At 35.9% G+C, this 19,596-nt stretch overlaps 1 protein-coding gene and 1 pseudogene across 2 annotated transcripts in view; both read left to right on the top strand.

Moving 5' to 3' along the window:
* CSMD2 (CUB and Sushi multiple domains 2) overlaps positions 1–7,301 on the top strand; it is a 1,007,626-nt gene extending 1,000,325 nt beyond the window's left edge. For both annotated transcript variants that reach the window (XM_072610105.1, XM_072610106.1), the window contains one exon: positions 4,682–7,301. The gene's annotated coding sequence lies outside the window, so the exon portion shown is untranslated. The remainder of the gene's footprint in view (positions 1–4,681) is intronic.
* A 5,613-nt stretch (positions 7,302–12,914) lies between these two features.
* LOC140507503 (ubiquitin-conjugating enzyme E2 J2 pseudogene) lies at positions 12,915–13,627 on the top strand (annotated as a pseudogene).
* The last annotated feature ends 5,969 nt before the right edge of the window (positions 13,628–19,596 follow it).

Genomic DNA, 19,596 nt, shown 5'->3' on the forward strand with positions numbered 1-19,596 from the left:
GTGTCTTGGGTACCTAACCTATTCCACTGATGTACCACTTTATTTCTTAGCCAGTATCAAATTATTTTGATGATTGCCGCTTTATAATATAGTTTTAGATCTGGTATGGCTAGGCCACCTTCTTTTGCATTTTTCTTTTCATTAATTTCCTTGATATTCTTGACCTTCTATTCTTCCAGATGAATTTTGTTAATTTTTTCTAGCTCTATAAAATACTTTTTTGGTAGTTTGATTGTATGGCACTGAATAAGTAAATTAATTTTGGTAGAATTCTCACTTTTGTTATATTAGCTTGTCTACTCATGAGCAATTGATATTTTTCCAGTTGTTTAGATCTGACTTTATTTGTGTGAAAAGTGTGTTTGAAAGAATGCACTCTGTATTCATAAACACAAAAGTAATTACGTTCATATAATTCCTGGGTTTGTCTTGGCAGATAGACTCCCAAATATTTTATGTTGTCCATAGTTACTTTAAATAGAATTTCTTTTTCTGTCTCTTGCTGCTGGGCTTTGTTGCAATATATAGAAAGGCCGATGATCTATGTGGATTTATTTTATATCCTGCAACTTTAATTTCAAGTAATTTTGTAGTTGATTCTCTAGGATTCTCTAAGTATACCATCATGTCATCCATAAAGAATGATAGTTTTATTTCCTCATTGCCTATTCTAATTCTCCAATTTCTTTTTCTTTTCTTATTGCTAAAGCTGACATTTCTAGTACAATATTGAAAAACAGTGGCGATAATAGGCATCCTTATTTCACCTCTGAATTTACTGGGAATGCTTCTATTTTATTTCCATTACAGATAATGCTTGCTAATAGTTTTACATAAACACCACTTATCTTTTTAGATACTGCTTGTCATTTACTCCTATGCTCTCTAGTGTTTTTTAATAGGAATGGGTATTATATTTTGTCAAAAGCTTTTTCTGCATCTATTGAAATAGTCGTATGATTTCTACTAGTTTTGTTATTGATATGGTCAGTTATGCTGATAGTTTTCCTAATATTGAACCAATCCTACATCCCTGATATAAATTCCACCTGATCATCGTGTACCATCCTTATTTTGGTAATATTTTATTATAAAATTTGCATTAATATTCATTAGGGAAATTGGTCTATAATTTTCTTTCTGTTTTGGCTCTTCCTGGTTTAGGTATCAGCTCCATATTTGTGTCATAAAATTAATTTGGTAGGACTCTTTCTTTGCCCATTTTTCAAGTAGTTTATATTATATTGGAATTAATTGTTCCTTAAATGTTTCATAGCATTAACTTTTAAACTCATCTGGTCCTGGAGATTTTTCTTGGAAAGTTAATTGATGACTTGTTCAATTTCTTTTTCTAAAATATGGTTATTTACGTAGTTTATTTCCTCTTTTATTAATCTAGGCAATTTACATTTTGAAATATTCATCTATTTTACTTATATTGTCAGTTTTTTTGGTGTATAGTTGGGCAAAATAACTCCTAATAATTCCTTTTCATTTTTGATACTGGTAATTTGGTTTTCTTCTTTCTTTTTTTAAAAATTGAATTAACCTAACATTTATCTATTTTGTTGTTTTTTTTTTAAACCGGTGATAGTTTTCATTATTATTTCAATAATTTTCTTACTTTCAGTTTTCTTAATCTGTCCTTTGATTTTCAGAATTTCTAATTTGATATTTAATTGGGAATTTTTAATGTTTTTTTCGAGCTTTTTTTAATTGCATGTCTAATTCATTAATCTGCTCTTTCTCAATTTTACTGCTTTTAGAGATATATATATATAATTTATATATATATGCAATATAATACATTATATATGTACATGTATATATACATATATATGTGTGTGTGTATATATATATATATATACATATATGAAATATAAAATTTCCCCTAAGAACTACTTTGACTGCATCCTATAAATTTTGGTATGTTATTTCATTATTGTCATTCTCTTTGATGAAATTAGTGATTGTTTCTATGATTTGTTGTTTGACTCATCCTTTGGATTAGATTATTTATTGTCCAATTAATTATTCATCTATCTTTCCATGGTCCTTTATTACATGTAATTTTTATTGCATCATGATCTGTAAAAGATACATCTAATATCTCTGACTTGCATTTAATTGTGAGGTTTTTTTATGCCCTAATATATAGTCAATTTTTGTGTAGGTGTCATGTACCACTGAGAAAATTATATATTCCCTGCTATCCTTATTCAGATTTTGCCAGAGGCCCGTGATATCTAACTTTTCTAAAATTCTATTCACCTCTGTAACTTCTTTTTTATTTTGCTGCTAGATTTATCTGATAAGATGATAATTGAGGTCCCCTACTAGTATAGTTTTGCTGTTTTTTTTCTTCCTGTAACTCACTTAACTTCTCCTCTAAGAATCTGTATGCCATATCACTTGCTGCATATATGTTTATCACTGATATTTCTTCATTGTCTATGGTACCTCTTAGCAAAATGTAGTTTCCTTCCTTATCACTTTTAATTAGTTCTCTTTTTGCTTTATTTTATCTGAGATCAGGATTGCTACCCCTGCTGTTGTTTTTTTAACTTCAGCTGAAGCTCCAGCCTTTAATCTTTACTCTATGTGCATCTCTCCACTTCAAATGTGTTTCTTGTAAATGACATATTGTAGGATTCTGGTTTTTAATCCAGTCTGCTATCTGCTATCATTTTATTGGAGAGTTCATCCCATTCATAATCACAAGATTTTAGGATTACTAACTGTGTCTTTCTCTCCATCCTCTTTCCCCACTTGTTTATACTTTTCTCACTCCTTTCACTCTGTTTGTCCTCACCAGAGTTTCGTTTCTGACCACCTCCTTTAATCTGCTCTCCCTTTAATCAGCTCCTGTTCCTTTTCTTTCCCTTTCCCCCTCCTATTTCTTCTCTCCCTTCTATCAACCCCTCCCCTCCTTTGTCTTTCCCCCCTTTCCTTCCTTCTTCCCTATTTGGTAAGACAAATTTCCATACCCAAGTGTGTATGTCATTCCTTATTTGAGTCAAATAAGATGAGAGTATGGTTCAAACTATGCTCACCCCCTCCCCTCTTTCCCTCTACCGTAACAGATCTTCTGGGTCTTTTCATGTGATGTAATTTACCCTATTCTGCTTTCCCCTTTCCTCTTCTCCCACTACAATCCTTTGTTTCACCCCTTATTTTTTTATATCATCTCATCAAAGTCAACTTGTACCCATACACTCTGTCAATGTATACTTCTTCTAATTGCCCTAATAGAGATAGAGTTCTCATGAGTTACAAGTATCATCTTCCTACATGTTTTTTTTCTTTCCTGTTACTTTTTCATGATTCTCTGAAGATCAAATTCTCTGTTTAGCTGTTTTTTTTAATCAAGAAAGTTTGAAAATCCTCTGTTTCATTGAATATCCATTTTCTCTTGAAGGATTACACTTGGTTTTGTTGTGTAGGTGATTCTTGGTTGTAATAATAGCTCCTTTGCCTTCCAGAATATTGTATTCCAGGGCTTCTAATCACTTAATGTAAATCCTCCATAATCCTGACTGTGGCTCCTTGATTTTTTTTCTGGCAGTTTGTGGTATTTTCTCTTTGACCTGATTTGGCCACACTATGCCTTAGAGTTTTCATTTTGAGATCTCTTTCAGAACTTGATTGTGGATTCTTTCAATGACTATTTTACCCTTTACTTCTATAGTATCTGGGAAGTTTTCCTTGATAATTTCTTGAAAGATGCTGTCCGGACTCTTTTTTTGATCATGGCTTTTCAGGTAGTCCAATAATTCCTAAATTATCTCTCCTCCATCAGTTTTCCTGATCAGTACTTTTTCTTGTAAGATATTTTATATTTTCTTCCCTATCTTTTCATTCTTTTGATTTTGTTTGACTCATTCTTGATGTTTCATAGAGTCATTAGTTTCTACTCACCCAATTCTAAGGTCAAGAAATAGACTAAAAACTGAGCAAAAAACAGAAAAGAGCCCTGACCATTGAAAGCTACTATGGAGACAAGGAAGATCAAAACACAAACTCAGAAAAAGACAACAATGTCAAAATGCCCACATGTGAAGCCTCAAAGGGGAATATGAATTGGTCTCATGCCCAAAAAGCCTTCTTGGAAGAACTCAAAAAGGATTTTTAAAATCAAATAAAAGGTAGTAGAAAAAATTGGGAAAAGAAGTAAGAGTTATATGAGAGAGTCAACAGCTTGAAAAGGAAGAAAATTGACTGAAGAAAACAATTCTTTAAAAAATACAATTGGCCAAATTGAAAAAAATACACTGAAGAAAAGAAATCTTTAAGAAGTAGAATTGGCCAAATAGAAAAAGAGATACAAAAACTAACTGAAAAATGAGATATATATCTATGAGTTGTTGGTATTTAGACAACAAAAAGTTTTGTGGGAAAAAAAAATTCCCAGAGTCTTCTCTTTTTATATACAGAGATAGTCTGCTCATCTAGGTCAAGAAAATCATCTAGATATTGTAATTGAAATTTAAGTCCTTTAGGCAAAAATTTTCAACTCCTTTGCTTCTTATTTCTTGTGTTTTCTAAGTGTGCAGGGGTTAAGATTGGGGAAGAGGTGGAGGTAAGTGAACCATGACTTAATGTTATGTGTATAAAAGGAAAGTCTCTTTTTAATGAAATTTATTTTTTACTTCTTTCCCCTCTCCCTCACCCTCACCTATAGTTCTTCACAGGGCAGGACTTGAGCTAACAATGTGTGCAACATCACCATCATCTGTCTTGTCTTTATCTGCTGCTGCTGCTGTTGCTGCTGCTGCTGGAGTTGCAGACCCTCCACCCTACCACCTTGGAGATCCAAACCATCAGACCCTGCATTTGGACCCATTCCTTGGGGTGAAGAATGAGAGAACAGGAAGAGGCAGGAACCCTTATGAAGAAAAAAGAACAACGCATTGGGTGCTTATACAAATACACATACACACACGAACACACGCTCTAATTTTTTGAGTCCTGCTGAAGAAACGCAAGTGGCTGAGAAATTGTCATGTACCACCTGCATTATTAGAAAGGAAAGATAGATAGCAAAGGGAAGAGTATATCAGTTTTATATCAGAGATCCAAGAGAAGAGCTAACAAACCAAGCAGCAAAAGTTAGAAATTCCCCACCACAGATAGCAGTATTTAACTCTTCCCCAGCCTTACCAAACACCCAAGTATGGATACCTATATGTCAAGATTCATGGGCCAAAACCCTCCATTTGCAAATTGGTTGACCGATCTGCAAAATGAAAGTCAGGAGTCAACCGAGTGCAAAGAAAACTCTGAGGGAGATTGAAAAATAATTATTTTGTTTTGTTTACTTCAATCCAATGAATTCAAAATGTCATGTTGAGCCATGAGTGGGAACAGATAAGGTGAGCCAAGAGAAAGCAAGAAGAGAAATCTAGTTAAGAAGGAGGACTTTAAAAGGAGAGGCCTGCTAAGGAATGTTTATGGATAACAATTGCACAGTAACTATAAAAGAGATGAATTGATTTTAATCTGCACTGATAAATGTAAAGTTCATATCAATGAGATCACTGATTCATTGAGATCTAAGACACATCATAGATGAGGCCACAGAAATGATTGATGTAGGGAGGCATCGTTAGAATAGCAGGTCCAGACAGAGCAACAACTGGGAGCTCCCAAAGGCAGGGAAAAATAAGGTGGAATCCTGTGTCCAGGCAGTAAAGCAGAGACTGGGGAGTAAGAGAACAGAGGAACATACAGTTTCCGGTATTCCAAGAGGCTTCAAATTTGGTCTGTTTTACCCAGGCAGGGAAGAACAAATGAAGAAATAAAAGAATGTTGGGAACAGAGTTGTGATACATATGTTGGAGGGCAAGGTTTGAGCAGTTATATGTTTATATTAGTAAAGAAGAATTCTGGACCTATCACTCACTAATATCATAGGGAGCTGAGCCTTCCAGGACTTTTTTTACACAAAGAAATTAAGTTAATAAGCCTCTCAGTTTTTTTTTAACCTAGTTAAAAGATGCCTTGAAAAAATTCTCAGTGTTTTATCTATTTCACAGTGAAAGAAAAAATAGTTCTATTAAATTAACTTGTTTTGAACTCACTGTTTTATGACTTTAAAAGATTTTTTAAAGCTGAATTCATTATTTTAAAAGTCCTGAATTGAGCAAGTCCCTAATGCTAACTTTCTGGTAGGCCAATTTCTGCACAGAGACATATATGTGAACATGTATGTTTGCATTCATGTGTGTATGTGTGTGTGTGTATGCACACACACATAGTCCTTATTCTAAGGTTCTGTCTCCAGCTAATGTTAAGATTGGACACTAACCTTAGCAGTAGCCAAAATTGTCTGGATCATGTTAAATCTTGAAATGACAAATAGAAGTGTGCAGCTTTGTCATCTCTAAATTTTACGTGTTTGAAGATTAGCCATCGTTAAATTCTTGTAGTGTGAATAGGGGTTCGGGAATGACATTGATACCTCTCTGAGCCTTGTCAATGAGAGACATTCTCTTGGAAATCTCTAACATTAGGTTAATGTGGAGGTTGACCAAAGCCGGGAGAAAGCTCTACATTGGCAGTAGCTACAGCATCCATTAGTGATAATGCACAGCAGCCCTAGGAATTAGACAAGGACACTTCAGTCACTCTTTAGACTTCTGCTTTTCTTCATTTGGAACAAAATGCAGGAAGTTATTTGGCTGCTGTACTGTCTCCCAGTCCCCAGCCCCTTCTCCCACTACATGCTTCTCTCCAAATAATCCATCTCATATCCTCTCCTCCCCCCTCTCCCACTTTTGGAATTTTCTCTCAAAACTGGGGGAAGAGTGGAGGAGAGACATCATTTATTTGCAAATTGGCAGCCAGGATCTCTCCAAGTAACAAGAAAAACTTAAGGGGTTTTTCATGGCTGCCTCATCACCACCCAAACTCACTACTTGCACACCTCCAGCCCATGGGGAAAAAAAAAGGAAAAAGAAAAAAAAAAGAAACTCTTTTGTACAGAGATATATTTTTATGAAACAAAGTTTGTACAGTTGGAAAAAATAAGAAACAATGTAAATTTTTTTCATTGTAGGTAAAAAAGTAGTGGAGCCCTTTTTTGTAAATGTAATAAAATGTATAAATATGGTTTACAGAGAATAACCGGCATTGTAAATATGTAATCTATACACCCCCTTGGCTTGTCTGAAGTATATATGTGTTAATTTATCTGTCTCTGTATATGAGGCTTTCCCCCCTGGTGTCCTGGCATATGGTACTTCCCTGAATTTGAAAGCTATTTTAAATTTTTTGAATTCAAATAAAAATATAAATTTTTGCATTATGTGTCTTTTTCCATCAGGGGTGGGATCGTAGAAAGTGAAGGTGGCTAGATGGTAGAGATTCTGGGCCCAGAGCCTGAATGAATGTCAGATAATTCTGGTGCTACTTCATCTCTCAATCATTCCTAATCTATCTCTAATAATCCTAATCATTCCTATTTACTCTGTGGATAAGCAGGTTCACCAACTAGGCAAATTATATACTAAAGATATGGCACTTTCTCATGTCCTCTTCTCCATCTTTACCTGGTCTTGGTTGGTGGTTACGCTTGGCTCTAAGACTTGAAGAAGCTGGTTACTTACTGCTGCAGAAAATGAGTAGTTCATCATTTATTCAAAATCAATAAAAATTGGACAAGCACAAAGGCAGCTGGAAACCTCTTTTAGTTCAACACAGCAGGCACACGATTAAGAATTGCTTTCCTTCTTTTCTAATATCCTCTCCACCTCACAATATTTTGTCCACATTGATTTACACCTGCTTGAATGCAGTTTCCTCCCTCCACCTCATTTTTTTACTAGCCATTCTTGAAAGATCAGAATGAATAACCCCTAGTCATAGAATCTTAGAGATGGAAGGGACTATGGAGGTTGTTTAGTTCAGCCCATAACTAAAAAATCTACTTTCATCATACCTCAAAAGGAGGAAGCAAACAAGGATCTATCAAGTGCCTACTATGTGCTAAACACTTTACAAATATTATTTCCTTTGATCCTCATAACCATGGGAAGTAGGTGCTATTACTATCCCTGTTTTACAGTTGAGGAAACTGAGACAAGCAGAGGTTAAGTAACTTGCCCAGGGCCACACAGCTAGAAAGTGTTTTGAGGCTGGATTTGAACTCAGCCCTTCCTGACTCCAGGTCCTATCCACTATACAACCTAACCTGTACTCTCCTGCCTTTCCCTGCTAGAAGAATAATAGGTGGTTTATAACTTCCAAAGGCCTCTTTAGCTTTTAGAGAGGTCTAATAGTTAGAAAGTTTTTTTGTACATTAAACCTTATATTAGCCTTTCTGTGGCTTCTGCCTTTTATACATGTTGTATACTCTGGGTACAAGCAGAATAAATATAATAATTTTTTCCCTAAGTATGTCACCTCAGCTGTCCTTGGTAGTAGCATAATTAATAATTGACAATGAATTACTGCCTGACTTGTGGGAAGGAGAGCCACAGAGAACAAAATATCTTACCTGTTTCCCCTCAAGTTAGTTCAATAGCTCTCAGGAAAGAATGGTTTTGGCGAGAAATGTGCTCACTCTGGAAAGAACAATACTTGTTATTGCAACCAAGAAAGCTTATTTTATTTTACATTCCTTGTGGATGGGTAATTCCCCAAAGGAACACATCTGCTAAGGCTAATACAAGGCTATTTATTTACTGCTCCCCTTTCAAATTTCCCCTTTTGTTGCCCATTGGCAGGATCTAACTTTCTAAACTGCCTATTTCATGTTCTTCTCCTAGATATGTTCCCCCTTCCTTGTAATGGATCGCATGTGCATTTATATTAGCTGGCTCCATCCTGCGGGGTGTGTTGGGATAATATTAAACACCTCATTAAGCATGAGTATAAGCTTCTGACCTTTTGCTTGATCCGAAGCCTGGTTCTGTTAAGTCACAGCTCTGGTTAGAACCAGTCACCCCTGACTTACATCCTGTTATCACTCCTGCAAAGCTGGGAGTAGTGTTAATCCTGTGGAAACAGAATTCTTTCTTTTGTTTCTCACATTTCTAATTAGTCATAGATTGAGAAGGGAGCTTGAATATGGCTTAGGTCAAGACTGACATTCATTACAACAAAGTGTGGAGGGTACATTCAATGAACTTCATATCTGACAGTTTCCAATATAGGAAACAAGATATTACCTTGAAATCAGAAGCAATGGAACTTAATAATCCAGTGTCTGATAAAATGAAAAACATAAATTACCTAGAGAAAAAATTACTTAATTTTTAAAAAACTGCTGGGAAAACTAGACAGCAGTTTAGCAGAAATTAGGCTTAGTCTAATATCTTACATTATATTCCATAACATGTTATATATGGATGCAACTTAATATTAAAGATCATACTATAAAAAATTTGAAAGTAGATAATTTACCTCTCACAGGTATGGGTAGATGTATTTTTACCAAACAATGGATAAAATAAATTAGAAAAAATAAAATTAAAAACTTTGATTACATGAAACTGAAAAGCTTCTGCACAAACATGATTAAAAACCTAGGAAAAGAAGGGAAGAGGTTGAATGGGAAAACATTTTGTATCAAATCTCTGATAAGCATTTGATATTCAAGATATATAAATTATATATATATATATAATGTAATTATATAAGTATATTATTATTGAGGGAAATTAATTTTAATTCTGTATAATTTGATTATTAACATTAATTTGTAATATTTTCTCCTCTGTCACAAGGCCATTTCCTATACTGGCTTAAAGAGAAACTTCTCCTAGACAATCCTAGCTGAGAAAAGTCAAAGAATTACAGCCCCTCCCAAGGTGTCTACTCCTTAAATAGTTTGAGCTGGACTGTACTCAAATGGGAGCCAAGTTTCTGTTTACTCTATAAAAAGGACCTAATTTGAGTTACCCCCCCCCCCCCCCCAGGGAGTAAGAGCTCTGTCTCTGTTCCCTTTATTACAGTAGTTTGGGGCAACCTGGCTCACAAAGGAGAAACTAACCTAGAATGGAGTGGTTTTCATTGCCAGATTGTTGGAGGCTGCTGCATCTCATCAGTCTTCCTCCTTAGCTGACTCCTCCCCCACTACAATGAAGTAATTAGGATGAGTTGAGAGCTCTTAGCCTACCTTCTCATTAAATGTCTATCTATTAAGGTTGCTTTTCACTTTTCAGAGGAGGTCCCAGTCAGAAGGAAAATATTGGAATTAAGGTAGTCCAAAGAGTCCCAATCTTGATTACCAATAGAAATCATTTATCTCAATTTATTATTTACTGACTTAATTAGTTAATTGATCTTTCATACCTGGAATCTGGTCTCTAGGACCTTTATATGGCACATTATTTAATATTGTATGTATGTATGTATACACAGCATGTTATATTTAACATAAAATAATACATTGTTATATGTAACATGCATATACGTAACAATATGTTTTATTTACATATATACATTTTATATACATGTTTTTATACATACATACACGCACACACATATATTTCACCAAAAGACATTCCTTAATTGGTAAGTGGTAAAGGATCTGAAGAAATGCTTCTCAAAAGAACTACAAATTATTAACTATATGACTGAATGCTACAAATCACTAATAATACAAGAAATGTAAATTAATCTTGACGTTTCACCTCAAGCCCTGAAAATTGGCAAAGTTGACAAAAGATAGGATCAGTCAGTGCTGGAGGGATTGTGGGAAGATTGACACACTGGTACATTATTTGTAGAGCTACGGATTAGGACAAATATTGGAAAAGCAATTTGGAATAATGCAAATAAAGTGACTAAAATCCATAAATTTTGACACAAAGATTTCATTACTAGACATATCCCTAGGAGGTCATTTATGAAAGAAACTACTATATTCTTGACAGCAAAGATAGCAAAGAATTAAGAAAAAAAACTACATGCGCATTGACTGGAGAATGGCTAAATAAATTTTTCTGCATGAATGTGATGGAATATTACTGTGCTGTAAAAAATGAATGTGATGAATACAGAGAATCATGGAAAGTTCTATAGGAACTGATGAAGAGTGAAGTAAGCAGAGCTAAGAAAACAATATGCACAATAACGGCAACAATGTGAATAGGAAGAACAAACAAAAAAAAAATCAAGTGAAAATCACCAAATTACAAGCATCAAGTATGATTCAAAACAGCAGATATAAGAAGATGACTATCTTTACCAATGGGGGCCACAAGTGTGGCACAATGCTAATATTTTCAGAGTTTTTTAGTGATCTGTTTTTTTTTTTTCTATTCTTTTTGTCTTTAGAAAATTCCTGGTCATATGGGATGGCTCTCTGGAAAGGAAAATGGGAGGAATACTGTGGGAAACTTTAGTAATACTGAAAAAATATCAAGAAAACATTAAAAAAAAAAATAAATAAATAAATAAATAAATAAAATTAAAAAAAAAATAAAAAAATCTCATCGTCAGTGCAGGAGCAGAAGAGCATGCTTATATTGTAGCAAGAAGGAACATAACTAAGAATGTGGGATCTGATTTTACCAGAAAAAGTCTATGGAATTTCAAGACAAAGGTCTTCTTGGGTATTTCTCTTGACCTTATTCTTTTTTCCTGTGGTTAAAAAGGAGAGGAGAGGCAAGGCTTAGCTTTTCCCTTGGGAAGAAAGAGAGCAGAGGGTTTCGAGCCCTGCCCCACCTATCCTCTTATTTTTTTTTCAGCCACTTTGAATTTTATTAATGTTTCACACTACATGAAGTCCAGATTATTCCTACTTCATGAAAGTTTTCTTGTAACAAAGTAACATCATTAAGTTAAACTAATAAAATTATAAAAATATAAATAAAATATGTAATATAAATAAATGTAAGTAAAATATAAATAAATAAAAAATATTAAAAAATGACCTCATCTGAAGGCATATGCCACATTCCACTTCTGTACTACCCCCTCTACCTCTCTCGCTACTAATTAGTAATTTATGTCAGTGGAAAACCAAAGACAAAAATAATTCATTGCCCAAAAGTCTTCAATATTCTTTTAAGGGGAATACTCTCTGACAAGTGGAAATCCACCTTAATTGGTGGGCATTTAGTGAGGAGGTGGGCTAGAAGTCTTCAATTGCTCCTGCTGAGAATATGGTTTGATCAGAAGACTCAGGTACCTTCAGCTATTTGGATAGGGAAATTCATCTCCATCCAGACCACTCTGGCTGGTTTTCTCCTTCATGAGCTGGGACACCCTAAATTCCAATGGAGAGGTAAAACAACAGGGGAATTCTCTTTGGGGCAAGAACAAGCCAAGATCAGATTCTATTTACACTCTAAATAGAAGTAAGGTCTCTTAGTTGGGTGGGGTCTTGCCCAAGATTTAGGAGAAAGTTTTCTGAAAGTTGGGGCAATCTCATCAATCAGCCAAAAAATCAGTACTGATTTTTTACAGGAACTGTGCTTTAAATGAGGAAATAAAAGGAGAAAGACCTGGATCAAAATTTAATAATTGGTTATTAGTACAATAGCAAATTAATAATTTCTCTCAGAACATAATAGCTCTTCAACTTTCTCTGTGGGTGGTAGTGGATAGAAGGCTACTCTTCTGGTGGATAGAAGAGTAAGCAATAATCATCTTCCTTACTTTTTCATTTCTCCTTGATAGGAATTAGGAAGTCCATATGGCCTTGTGCCAAGGTAGTCCTCTCTGCTCCCAAGACAGCTAATCCATCGCCATCCTCTTTTCAGAAATAATTGTGTGCCTTATTTTGTTCTTTTTAGGATTATTATTAAGTATTTCATTCTCTGATTGAGGGTGTGAAGGGCCTGACCTGGGCTTTGCCTCAGCTAAGTTCCACTGCCCACCTGCCCTCCTTCCCTAGCCTGGGCCAGACCCAGAGCAGGGATGGCAGCAGTGGCCTTGGAGTGACCCCAGCAGAAGAGGGAGAGATGAGCAACACCAGTAATAAGAAGGCACCAACAGTAACCCAACAAGTTTACCTTCAAATTAAAAAAGACCCAGTGCCTTACCTTTGTGCAGAGCGCCTTCCTTGAACATTCTGGAATGGCACTATGTAGTCTGGGGACGTGAGATGACTCCTTATGAAGGTGGCTATTATCATGGAAAACTAATTTTCCCCAGAGAATTTCCTTTTAAACCTCCTAGTATTTTTAGGATAACTCCCAATGGAAGATTTAAATGTAATACACGGTTATGTCTTTCAATCACTGATTTCTAGTCTGATACATGGAATCCAGCTTGGTCAGTCTCAATCTTGACGTGTGTGCAAAACTTTATGGTGGCAAAGGGCCCCAGATTGGGCAGCATAGAAACTTCCTACTACACAAAAAACCAACTTGCCGCACAGAATTTGGCATTTAACTTAAAAGACCAAGTATTTTGTGAACTGTTTCCTTAAGTGGTGGAGGAGATAAAACAAAAATAGCACAAGATGAAATCAGTAGCCGCCCCCAGCCCCTCCCATTGCCAGACGCGGTCCCTCATGGGAAAACTCACCACGATCGGAATGGGCTTCAGCTCCTAAATGGGCACGTGCCAATGGCTGGCCCCAACCCTGCTGGCCTGCAACCAAGGACACTTGGGAGGCACTTTGGCCAACTTGTTTGTCATAGTCAAGTATGTCCTGAGAAGCATAGCCTAGGAGTGAACCACACACTGGCATTGCAAGGGTGGCAGAGTGAAAAGAGTGAGACTCCTCCAGCAGAGCGTGACCCTGGGACAAGTGACAACCAAGCTAGGTCTGGTCCTGTTCGGCTCCTGGGGTTTACTTTTGGAAACCTTTACAAAATACAAAGCCAGACCCCAGAGAGGGCACAGCTGGGGTCCAAGAAATAAGTGAGAGTCTTGAAATCCTGTCTTCTTAACTTCCATGTGTGTCTGTGGCTGTAGAGCAACCCAGCATTGTGGATGAGAAGCTGGTGCTCTTAATGCTCCCTCTCTTAGCATGGACCCCTATTCAGTTTGTTGGACCTGTCTGAAGTAAACATGTTTTTCATTTTACATAATTCAGTCATTCAAAAAAAAACCCTGAAACTCAATGCCTAGCCCTTGTAGTACAGCCTGTTTTTAGTTTAGGGGAAGTACTCTGATCTGGAATGAGACAGAAGTGGCCAGTTATCAAACTCAAGAGGGTAGCCTGAGGGACTCACTGGACTGCCCTGCAGGAGCCTGACCACTCCCCATCTGATGGCTGATCTTCAGCCATGCTTTGTGTTGGCTAATTGGTTTTTTGGTTTTTGTTTTTTTGTCTAAATAGATATCTTAATAAGGCTTAGAAGGAACTCTTAGGTAGCCAGTCACTGTTAGATGCTTCTGCTGGACAGTAATAAAGTTTTAGACTGATCCAAGGCTATCATGAATTTATCTCAGCATTTTTAATGTGTTCATGTTCATTTAGAATGAAAAAAAGAAATGACTTTTATTTTTTTTCCTTCCTTATAATCCTCCCTCTCTCAGGAAAGTGAAATTAAGATTCTGTTTTGCTTTCTGATCTCAAGATGTCATTATTTACTTAAATCTGCAAAGAAACTGAAAAAAAAAAAGAATGCTATTCTATGTTCTTATGTACACATACGTATATGTCAGTTTTTGAGAATAAATTGTATATTTGTAGGGAGATATTTCCTCAGATAATTTCTGTGCTTAATAACTCTCAACTTTTTCTGTTGTAATTAGCATGATTAATTTATCATTACTAATTTCTTTTCTAATCTATGTGCTTTGAAGTTTCTCATTAAATACTTCTGTCTTAAACAAATTAATTATTGGAATTCAGCTTTAAGGCACTTTATTAGCTAATGCCAAAGTTTCTGAGTACTAATTATCAGAGTTAGGGTATAGCAAGCTGAATAAGAAAGAATGTACAAAGTAGGCTTTATCACTTTTCCATCTGTCAGTCCATTTTACATGAGTCTTCCAATTCCAGTATATAGTTTTCATAACCCTCAACACCTTCTTTTTTCCAGGCTAAGTATATCCAAGTCAGTATTTTGCTGTTTGCTTGTATTTGTGCTTTTACTTACTTTCTCTTGTCTTATTTCTACCACTAACATTTCTAGAACTATGTTAAGTAACAGTATGGAAAGGGGGGCACCTTAGCTTTCCTGTATTTATTGGGAAAGCTTCAAGTTGACCCATTGGATTTAAGATATATACTTTCAATTCTATTTTTTTAAAACTGTTCTTTGTCTATGTATTTTAGGGTTTTTAGTATAAGTGAGTATTCTTTGCTAGCCATATCATATCTAAAACTGTTTTATAAAGCAGTAATTATCAAAAATACTTGGTACTGGCTAAGAAATAAAATGGTGCATCAGTGGAATGGATTAGGTACATAAGACACAATAGGTAATTATTATAGTCATCTACTGTTTGATAAACTCAAAGACTCCAGCTTCTGGGATGAGAACTCACTATTTGACCAAAACTGCTAGGAAAACTGGAAAACAGAATGGCAGAAACTAGATATAGACCAACATCTCATGCCATATATCAAAAAAAGGTCAATATGGGTACATGATTTAGACATTAGGGATGACAGTGTAATCAAATTAGGAGAGTAAAGAATGGTTTACTTGTCAGATCTATGGAGAAGGGAAGAATTTATGAGCAAACAAGAGATAGAGAACATTATGAAATGGAAAATGGATAATTTTGATTACATTAAATTAAAAAGTTTTTGCAATGACAAAACCAATGCAACCAAGATTAGAAAAAAAGCAGAAAACTGGGAAACAATTTTTATAGCCATTGTATCTGAAAGGCCTAATCTCTCAAATATATACAGAACTGAGTCAAATTTGTAAGAAAACAGGTATTCAATTGATAAATGGTCAAAGGACATGAATAGGAAGTTTTCAGATGAAGAAATTAAAGTTATCTACAGTCATATGAAAAAAATGCTCTAAATTACTGTTGATTAGAGAAAGGAAAATTAAAACAACTCTGAGGTACCATCTCTCACACCTATAAGATTGGCTAATATGAAAGAAAAGAAAAATGATGAATACTGGAACAGATGTGGGAAAATTGGAACACCAATGCATTGTTGGTGGAGTTGTGTACTGATCCAACCATTCTGGAAAGCAATTTGGAACTATACCGAAAGGGCAACCAAACTGTGTATATGCCCTTTAATCTGGCAATACCATTACTATGTCTGTATCCCAAAGAGATATAAAAAAAGGGAAAAGAACTCACATGGACAAAAATGTTTATAGTTGCTCTTTTGTGGTGGCAAAGAATTGGAAATTGAGGGGATGTTCATCAATTGAGAATGACTGAACAAGTTGTGGTATATGAATGTAATGCAATACTATTGTGCTATAAGAAATGATGAGCAGGCAGATTTCAGAAAAACCTGGAAAAACTTCCATGAATTGATGCTGAGTGAAGTAAGCAGAACCAGAACACTGTACACAGTAACAGCAACATTGTGCAATGGTTAACTATGACAAACTTAGCTCTTCTCAGCAATACAGTGAACCAAGACAATTTTGAAAGACTCATGACAGAAAATGCTATCCACATCTAGAGAAAGAACTATGGAGTCTGAATGCAGATTGAAGCATACTATTGTCACCTTTTTTTTCCCACTGTTCTTCCCTTTTGTTCTGTGTTTTCTTTCACAATATGACTATTGTGGAAATATGTTTAACATGATTGTACATGTACAATCCCTATCAGACTGCTTGGTATCTTGGGGAGGGGGGAGGGAGGAAGAGAGGAAAATGTGGAATTCAAAATCTTATAAAAATGAATGTTGAAAACTATCTGTACATCTAATTAGAAAAAAAATAAAATGCTAATTGCAATAAATAAATAAAGTACTCTTCTTTGCCTGACTTTGGACTTGATATTAGGAGTGGGCTCTGTGAACTTCTGTAGAGAAAGCCTGGACTGGTTCTGCTGTTGCTTTCTTGGGGAAATGAGTATTGCATTATTTCAGGATTTCGGGAATAGCTCAAGCTTGGGAGTTGGCAAACTTCCAGTGCTGCCAAAGTCGTCTGATCCAAGGTGAGATCTGATCACTTACTCCCTAGGCTGAACTCTGCAAGTTTCTGACCTAGGTTTGGGTCTAAGCAATAGATTCTGCTAGACTCAGCCACTGTTAGTCGTCTGGGAAACTCTGCTGGAACAGTTACCAAACTGTAGGCTTCTCTTTGGCCTGGGATAACTGCTTATTATTCTTCAGATTTCAAACTGAACTGAAGACTAGAGTGAATATCCTGTTCTGCTCTTGCGTCTGAGCCATATTTCTGCTAGTTGCTTCTGAATTTGTTCCTCTCTCAATATATACTGACTGCCAACGGTCTGAAACAGCTTGGGGTGGAGATGAGTGGGGTAGGGAGGGAGAGAATGTGCAGGTTCATCAGTTTTTCTGTGATCTGGAACCAGTTAATGGGCAAGAAAGCTGCTAATTCCTACTTATTCCTTTAATGGTGCCGAGGTATGCATCTGAGGGTTCCTTGGCATGGGTCTAGGACTCCTTGTTCACCTGATTCACAGCCCCTTTCTGGATGCTGGTGTGTTCTGCAATAGGCTTCCTTCTCATTATCCACAATCTTCGTCTCACTATGCAGTATATTGTCAATGTTGACTTAAGTGAGAGAAACGATGTAATATATATCAGGAACTTGTTTGACAAGAAGAGGACTTTGTCTATTCAGGTAATGAGATCAGCGACTAACAAATGGAAATCCCAAATGCTATAATAGTCTGATGAAATATTAAAACCTAGAAAAGGGTGCATCACATTGGCTAGGTTGACAAGAACTGAATAAGATGAGAAGGTACTGATGATTTATGAACTATTCACCAGTGAAAAGAGCAGCCACTTGATGAGACCTGGGATGTATCTGAATATTGAAATCAACTCATTTTTCATGATGTTTTCAAAAAATACTCAGAAAACAAGGAGAGTAAGAAGCACTGAAATAATACAGTTAATTTTTCAGAGCTCCTGATCAGTAGATCATGAACCATGACAGGTGTTGAGAGTGGTTTCCATAATCCTAGATTTTTAAGAAGTAACTGTGGCAGAAGACAAGACTGCTGTAAATATTTGTGGGCTTCTTCATGAAGCTAAAGCAGATGGGATATGTCACTTTTTCCAAAAGCCTCTCAATTGTTTTTGTGAAAGACCTTGGAGCAGATGCCCTAAATTTGCTTGGTCTTTTCGTTCAATGACTATCATTAATTAGCTCCCCTGCTATCTCCTCAATCTATAGGCAAAGGAGGTAGAGAGAGAAGGTGGAAAGGCAGGGATGCTGGGTTTGGAAGAAAGACAGAGGGATTTTGTCTATAGTGCTGGAAAAAAAAGGGAAGAAGGAAGGGGAGACAATAAAGAAGAGAAGGTTAATAATTTGGGTGAACTTCTCCATTCATACTATATATACATAAGCTCTAGTCCTCAATCACATTGTTTGGATCAAAGGGAACGTGAGGGGACTAAAGACAAAAGGGCTTATCAAAAGTCAAGGACCTTAGTGAAAAACATCTGTCCTTATCCCTTCCCTTCTATCTCAAGATCCATCCTTGAAAGGAGAAACATCTTAGTAACTGTTTTCTCTTTAGGGGGAGCACCTTCTGCATAGATAAGGAGAGATTAGCTGCAGCCCTTACAAATTAGACTCTTATAGGATAAAAGGACTCAGATGTAAGATTTATGAATTATTGTCTTCTCAATGAAAATCCATTATATGGCATGATAGGATCACCAACTTATAGATTTAGAATCAGAAGGAAACTTAGAAATCATTCAATCAAACTTTCCCATTTTACAAATGGGGAACTGAGGCACAGAGAGATGAGTAACCAGAAGAGCAAAGCAGGAAGACAGATACCAGATATCATAGTCCAAAGAGTAAAGCGAACAATCTGATCATAGATGGCCCCATTTAGAAATCTATTGCCAAGGAGAATAGAAGATTCATGTCAGGAAGTATCAGGACCTCAAAATTCATAGCTCAATATCTCAGTTAAAAAAGACTTCAGAAGCCATTTGTTCCAACTCACATCTGAATAGGAATCCCCTCTATAATATACCCAGCAAGTTTTTCTCCTTTTATGCTTGAAGATCTCCAGTGACAGAGACCTTACTACCTTCCATTCCAAATTTGGAGAACTCCCATTAATTGTTAGTAAGTTTGTTTCTATGTGGAACTATATCTTCCTTGTGAATCTTTTCCATTGGCCCTAGTTTATTAAAGCAAAACGAAGAAAATCTTCATTTCATATAATAACTCTTCAAATATTTAAAAGTAGCAAACATATCTTCATTAAGTCTTTTCTTTTCCAGGCTACATCCGGGGTATCCCAAAAGTCTTAGTGTTGTTTTAAGCTTTCCTAACTTGAAGGTAATTTTTGACAGATGTGAGTGAAATGAGGACATTGTGAAGATTTCTCATAATAAAATATGGGGAATACTATATTTTCTAAATAAAATTTCTTTTTCATAAGGCCTCTCTCTCTGGGTGCCTGATTTCCAGGAATCCAGGGCTTGTGGGCAGTTACCCCTCCCCTCCCTTCTCTCTGCGAGAGTGCTACCTGAGCACTAGTATTTTTACCAAATAAGGACATAATGGACTATAGCCGAAAATTGGAAATTAA

This window comes from Notamacropus eugenii, chromosome 5 (genome assembly GCF_028372415.1).
Source record: "Notamacropus eugenii isolate mMacEug1 chromosome 5, mMacEug1.pri_v2, whole genome shotgun sequence".
NCBI lineage: Eukaryota > Metazoa > Chordata > Mammalia > Diprotodontia > Macropodidae > Notamacropus > Notamacropus eugenii.